This window comes from Sceloporus undulatus, chromosome 1 (genome assembly GCF_019175285.1).
Source record: "Sceloporus undulatus isolate JIND9_A2432 ecotype Alabama chromosome 1, SceUnd_v1.1, whole genome shotgun sequence".
NCBI lineage: Eukaryota > Metazoa > Chordata > Lepidosauria > Squamata > Phrynosomatidae > Sceloporus > Sceloporus undulatus.
The window spans coordinates 24386493-24394588 of record NC_056522.1 but is presented as its reverse complement, the minus strand read 5'-3'; positions in this window follow the sequence as shown (position 1 = coordinate 24394588).

Sequence of the window (8096 nt, the reverse complement as noted above, 5' to 3'; positions counted from 1 at the left end):
GGGAGAAGGGGAGGGGGGGAAGATGGTCTCCTCAGCCAGGAATCAGGATAGGCAGCATATAGGTCACTATGGCCGCCTCAGGAAGGGAAATGTGAGGGGAAAGAGACGCTCTTTGTCAAATCAAAGGCCAACAGTACAAAGGATACACACAAACACACACACACACAGGTTTCTCTGTGTCATTGTCAAGGAGAAGCATCCCTAGTCTGAAGTAAAACCTCCTCCTCTTTCTCTGAGGGAGGGAATGGTCACCCAGGTGCTCAGGAGACAAGGCACCACCTGCATTGCAGTCCCCCCCCCTCTCTTTCTATCTATATATATATATATACACATATATCTCAATCATTCCTCCCTTACAAAATAATAATTTTAGAAATAAAAGGGATGTCTTGTCAGCTGCTGGTTATTACAGTTTTAGTGGCTGCTGTCCCTTTGGATCCCATTGTTTGGTACTGTATATGGATATGTGGTGGCAGCTTAGCTAGAGATACATTTATTATTATTATTATTATTATTATTATTATTATTATTATTAATGCTGTCAGAGACTGTAGAACAGATTTCTTGAAAAGCATAATAATAATAAATTTATTATGCTTTTCAAGAAATCTGTTCTACAGTCCTTGATAGTAGTACTGAAAGTCTTAATAATAATAATAATCATTTTATCTCTAGCTAAGCTGCTACCATATATCCATATACAGTACCAAACAATGGGATCCAAAGGACAGCAGCCACTAAAATTATAATAACCCCCAGCTATCAGGGACTATGGAATAGATCCCTTTAAAAGCTTAATAATAATAATAATAATAATAATAATAATAATAATGTCCTCAATTTGTTTCATCATTACTATCAGAGACTATAGAACATATTCCTTTAAAAGCCAAATAATAATAATAATGATAATTACCCGTCTTTGTTTCAATATCATTATCAGGGATTGTAGAGCATATTCCTATAAAAGCCAAATAATAATAATAATAATAATAATAATGACCTCGATCTTTTTCAACATTACTATCAGGGACTGTTAAACATTTTCCTTTAAAAGCCAAATAATACTAATAATGACCTCTCTTTGTTTCAATACTATCAGAGACTGTAGAACAGATTTCTTGAAAATAATAATAATAGCACTAACCATAATAATAAAGTCCCTTCTTTATTTCAATATTACTATCAAGGACTGTAGAACAGATTGCTTTAAATGCCAAATACTATAATAATAATAATGACTTCTCTTTCTTTAATGCTGTCATGGACTGTGGAATAGATTTCTTGAAAAGCATTAATAATAATAATAATAACCTCTCTTTGTTTCAATGCTACTATCAGTGGAGCTTCAAAATGTGCATTTCAGTTGGTGGATTTTTGTTTCAATTTGCTAAATGGCCAACACAGCTACCCCTGGATATTATCAGGGACTGTAGAACATATTCCTTTAAAAGCCTAATAATAATAATAATAATAATAATAATAATAATGGCCTTTCTCAGTTTAATACTATCAAGATCTGTAGAATAAACCTCTTGAAAATAATAACAACAATAAAAACCTTTGTTTGAATATTACTTTGCCTATTCTGTCTGTGACACCTTTGATGTATGGTAAAAATACCTTCCCTTTGGGTGGCTGCTTGTCTTCACTCCTCTGGATTTTTCTGGGCCTGGCAGCCCTTCTGATGTCTGAGCTGGAATAATCATTCGCCTGTACAGCCCGGTCCTGGTGCTTCAGTTCATCTTCCAAGAAGTGGGGTTCATAGATGCGTTTTGCTCGGTCTACCAGTGTTTTGATTTTGCTTCTTTTTTGTCCTGGGTGATGGTTGGAGTTCTTGTGCAGGTATTGGTCTGTATGTGTGGGTTTCTTTCAATATTACTGCCATGGACCGTAGAACAGATTTCTGAAGAACCTAATAATGATAATAATAATAATAATAATAATAACAACCTCTCTTTCTTTCAGTACTACTATCAGAGACTGTAGAACAGATATCTTGAACATCCAAATAATTATCATAGAATCATAGAGTCAATAAAGTACTCAGTGACAATTAAAATTAGTAGATCTTAAATTAGCTTCATTTTTCTTGGCTGGGTTGTTTTCCTAATATTGTTCGGAAACAAGCTGAAAATGAAAACAAGAAGGATGACATCCTCAGTGTACCTAAATGATAGTGAATTACTTTATATACTCATGTATAAGTCTAGAAATTTTAGTCAAAAAAATTGACCCAAAAAATGGGTTGACTTATCCATGGGTCAAGTTAAGTACTGTACTTTTATTCACACACACACACACACACACACACATATATATATAGCATTCCCTTCTCTGAATTGAGTGCCAAAAGGTGAGAACTTAGTCCATCTCAGGAAATCCTAAAAGAACCACTGCCTCCCTTTGCTCTCTATTCCATGACATCCCTTCTGGACCTTTTGAATGCCTGGGTGGGAATATAGTGGTGCTAATTCCCTCTTCGTCCGTCCACCAGCCTTTAAGGTGAACACAAATAGTTATGTCTGCTGGAATTTTGTAAGTTCTTTGGCACATTTTCTTTTCTTTTCTTTTTTTATTTTTTATTTGCCTTTTCTTTTCCACACCTTTTTCCACAATAGACATCTATTGTATTTACATACATACATTCTTATATTTTTCCTACTGTTTCTTTATCCCTCCCATTCCTCCCCTATTCCCCCTCCCCCCATTATTTTCAATGGGGCTTGAGCATATGCACTATTTGTTTTACACTGAGAGGTCCGGAACGGATCCCCCACATAAGGCAAGGGCGCACTGTATCAAAATCCATAATTTTGGCCACATAATCTGCCCTCAACATATACTGTAGGTTCAAAACACACATAATCCAGTTTGAGACCACCTTAACTGCTCTGGCCCAATGCTAGGGAATTCTGGGAACTGTAGTTTTGTGAGACAGTTAGGTTTCTCTGTCAGAGAGCTCTGGTGTCACAATATACTACAATTCCTAGGATTCCCTACCACTGAGCCATGGCAGTTGAAGCGGCCTGAAACTGGATTATTTCTGCAGTGTGTTTGGGACCATAGTCGATAAATATGGTATATTCTTTCCCAAAATCTTTTTAGAAGAAGGGAGAATAGAACATTAAGCAAATAAACCTGCACACAATTATGCTGTCATAGAAATACTATTCTTATAGAAATATTGCTGTTACTGAAACAGCCAGTACATAAATGTGTGATAACATGGTTGCCCCTAATAAAAAAAAATGTCTGGCTGGTCAAAGCAGAGCAGGGTGTTTAAATTATTAGAAAATTGGTGAATGTTTGATGCAGAATTCAATACTTGATTAAACTCATAGTAAACACAGCCATTGCTAATTCAAATACCTAGAAAAACATGATTGAAATAGTATGCGGTGTATCAAACATGTAAAAACATCCCAATATGATTGTATCAAAAATATGAAAATGTAAAGGAATGTCAATAGAACAAAAAATAAATTCCACAGACAACATAAGTAGCAAGCTGGTAAATAATGATTAAACAAGTTAGAACAAAATAAATAAATCTACACAATCAAAGAAAAACAAGCCTCAAATAGAATGGCAGCTATTCATAAGTTTATCACACGGAGGTTTTTGCAGGTTTTTGCAGCTCAGTTCCAGGTTGACTGCGGGTCCAACGATGCGAATTCACACAATAATGTGATGTGTTATCAGACGTGATTCCTTTCTATGGGAGCTCCTTCCGTGGCACTTCCACAGTGACTCCTAATTTTGATGAATTCGGGGGGGGGGGGGTGAAATTGACAGAATTCGCATTCATGCTTACTTCGATTTCACTCCGAATTGTTCTGGTGTGGAATGCAACTTTGCTTCTGCTCTGTTACACCACCGCAAACCCCCCAGGTTGCAAATTTCCCATGATGCAGAGCTGCAATTTCCCCCCATTTCCTTTCGGTGGGCCTTTCACTTTCAGGGCAACTTTCAGGGCAACTCATTTTTGGGGAATATATATATGTGTGTGTATGTGCATGAATGTGAATATACAGATATGTCTGTCTGTCCGTCTGTCTGTCTATGTGTGTGTGTGTTGAAATTGCTGAAATGGAAGGGAAAATAAAAAAGGGGGATGAAGAAGACACAGAAATGTTCACGAGACAAATATTCATGCAATCACGCAATTACGCAAAACAGGGAACAAGAACTTGTGCCCTTTTTCACCCCAGAAACGTACACGGTCACAATGTGTTCAGACCCCCACTGAGCATGCGCAAGGGTGCCGATTCGAATCGTTGAATCCCACCGGTGTGGTAATACAATTTGCACTCACTCTGCTTTGTTTGAATCCGCATCACGTGACTTGCCTTGGATTCGATTCCCCCTCGATTCAGAAGGTCAACGGAAGGGCAACCAGGTGTGATAAAACATTGTTATAATGTGAATTCGCATAGCTGAACCAGGAGTCACCCTGGATCTGAGCTGCAAAAATTCTTCTCTGAAGATGCCAGCCACAGATGCCAGTGAAAAGTCAGGAATAAACTCTTCTTGAACATGGCCACATAGCCCGAAAAACCCACAAAATACTACAGTGTGACAATGTTGGTCAAAATGTTAGAAGGTGTTCGAAGATCCCATGCATGTAACAGGTAACAAGTAAACCACAGTTAACAATCACAGTGATACAGGAACAATAAATGCATAGTAAGACAAACTACTTTATCAGTTAAAAATATAGTGTGAAGGAACTTGTAATAAATCCAGATCTGCATCAGTGCTAACTATTAATGCTGGCAAAAATCCCAAAAGAGCTTTGATGGCCACTCCAGGATATTTCTTAAGTCATGTCAATGGCCTTCTGCCTTAGAAGAAATTTAAATAATAGAAATGTCAATTTTAACAGTGACATGTGGATCCCTTTCACACAGCACAAATTTTTGATTTAGTTTTTATTCCCTGCTCTTCAGACAAAAAGCCTCACAGAGTGGCTTGTTTTTGTTGTTATGGCAAACCTGTCACAGGGGTTTCTTGGCAAGTTTCTTCAGAAAGAGTTGCCACCCTCTGAGGCTGAGAGAGTATGATGTGCCCAAGGTCACCCAGTGGGTTTACATGGCTGAGCCAGAATTCAAACCCTGATCTTCTAGTGTCCTCCAAAGTGTCCTTGTCCAACATTCAAATCACTACACCATGCTGGTTCTTGAGATTAGTGCCTCATCAAACTACAAACCCCAAGATCCAACAGGATACAGCATTTAAAATGGGACGCCATTGTTTAGTGTGAAAGGGCTTGTGATGGTAACACAGTCTGATGGCATTTTTCAAAGCAACACTCAAGATTTCTAGCCAAGAAATGTCCAGGGAAGCCTAAGTGCATGTTGTGCCACAAAAACATGCTTGAGGTGGCATGTGGACCTATTCTGCCCCCAAAGGGCCTTTCTGTTATATGTTCTGTTGCCCTAAATTGTCATTTTAAATGTGTCGCTCTTTGTATATAGATTGATTAGCAACTGATTAGATCTGACTCCTTGTGTTGCAGTTGATTGATTATCCTAGCAGATCTCCTCATTCTGATTTGGTTCCCCTCAGTCATTTCTCTCTGCTCTCTAAAGGGCCTTGTATTTTCATCCTGCGGCTCATCATCCTTCAGCTCATCTTACTGCTCCTCTCACCATCTTCCCTTTGAATTGCTATCATTGGATTCTAGAATGAAATGCACTAGATTTTATTTATCTTACTGTGGCTGAAAATGAGTTAATTGCCTGAACAGACATATAGCCAGGGACAACATGTGTTGTGCTCAGAATAATCCCAGTGCTGTATTCTGCCCACCTATTGCTTAAGGGGATGGAATATTTAGAGTAAAAATATGATTTAATAGGACAATAATGGAGATGCATAACAGTTATAACTGTGGGGAGACCATAGTCACCAACCCAACTTTATTTGTCAGTGAAAGAAGGAAAAGTTATTTGCTCTTCAGTATCAGAATAAAGTAGAATTTGCAAGCTGAGTTGTTTTATTTTAATGAAAGGTGGAATAATCCTGTTCTGTTTTCACTGTAAAAAATAAAGTTAGAATTTCCAGACTTAATCCGTGTCTCTTTATTCAAATATAAACCCTACTGAGTTAAGTCGGATTTACTTCCAACTAAAAGGTTCATAAGATCTTAACCTTAATTGCTAATAGGCTCACAACAAACAACATGACCATTCACAATTGAATTATGGAATTAACACTCTTTTAGCTTCCCCCTCCCCAAAACAATTCTGTACATGTTGGCTGAGTTCAGTAGGATACACCCGACAAAAAAAGTGGCCAGGTTTGAAGGATTACACAAATCCATGCAGGATAGTTCTACAAAAGGCTACTAGATATGGAAATTGCATGGAAGATCCATGTGCTCAGATAGGACTGACCCAAGACATTTTGCTGTATCAGGCATATGATACTCTTCAGTTCCACATGCTGAAGCTGCCTAGACTGGCACTTGAATCTTGATTTGTTCTAGGACCCATTTGTCTGTCTTCTTGGCCACACAGGTATCCTCAGCACTCTTCTCCAGCACCACATCTCCAATTAGTTGATCTTCTTTCTGTCCGCTTTCTTCACTGTCTAGCTCTCACATCTGCACATGGCAATGGGGAATGCCATGGCTTGGACAGTTCTGACTTTAGTGCTCAGTCAAAATCACTGGACCCTTCAGCATCTTGTCTAATTCTTCCCATTCCTAAAGAAATCCTTCTTCTGGTTTCTTGACTGCAGTCTCCATTCTGATCAATGTTTGATCCAAGGTATAGGGGAAATCTTTATTCTGATTTGCTCATTATCTAAGTTGAATTTATGTAAATCTTCTATGGTAGTTATTTGTTGTTTTCTTTATCTTAGGCATTAAGCTTGCCTTTGCACTTTCTTCTTTAACTTTCCTTTGTAACTGTTCCAAGTCTGTGATGTTTTCACTAATAGTATCTGCATATCTTAGATTGCTGATGTTCCTTCCTCCTATTTTCACTCCTAATTCTGAGTCTAAACCTGCTATTCTTATGATATTTTTGCATACAAGTTGAACAAATAGGTTGATAGGATGCAGCTTTGCCTGACCTCTTTGCCACTTGGAAAGCATTGTTTCTTCAACTTGTCTTCTAACAGTAGCTTCTTGTCCCAAGTACTGATTTCTCATCAGGATTATCTACTGTAGTGGCACCTCAGTTTCTCTAAGAGCATTCCATAGCATTTTGTGATCTATGCAAAGGTTTTGCTATAATCTATAAAGCATATTGTGCTGAGCAACAAAAGATGGAACAGAGGAGAATACATGACAGAAACAGTGCATATTTTCCAGTTATCCAAGGAATACCTTAACTGAGTTTAAATGACACTGGCTGCAACCCACAGATTGTGTTCAAATGTACGTAGTATTTTACGAATTGGTAGTAGTAATACCATTCTTGAATTTGCCTGGGTTTTGGGAAAGTTACATGTAAACAGTGAAATGATGTATGGCGCAGGGGGAAAAATAACTGTATGCTTGAGGAAGGAACTTGTTTTCTCCTGCTCCAGAGACTTATTGGGAGTCGAGACAGACAGGCTGTGCAGACCGCCCCTAAAAGGAGGCCTGTAGCTGCCTCCAGCTGCACTGGATTGGGGCTGCAGCAACCATATGCCACGGCCCTGATCTGGCCTTCCCAGAGTGCAAAAGGGAGCCACAAAAAGTGTTTCCTTTTTGCGCCCTGGAAAAGGTGTGATAGCTGCGGCACTGTGGCTTTAAGGCGCTCCTTTGGTGCTGTTGCACTCTGGGACTTGTAGTCCACCAAGGCTTAAGAGCTCTCTGGCTTAGCATTCCAAATGCCTTTCCCTGAACTGCAAACCCCAGAATGCAACAGAAGGCAGCTAGAACCATTAAAGTGGAAGAGCACCACTATAAGAGTGTAGTTGCTGTGATTCCCACTCTTTGGTCCTCCAGATGTTTTGGATCCTCAGCTAGAAGCTCATAGCCCCCACTGGACTACAAGTCCCAGAATGCAACAGGAGGCAGACAGAGCTGTGGAAGTGGAAGAGCAGCGCTATATGAATATAGTGCATGAATCTCCACTGTCTGTATGTCCCTTCCACTT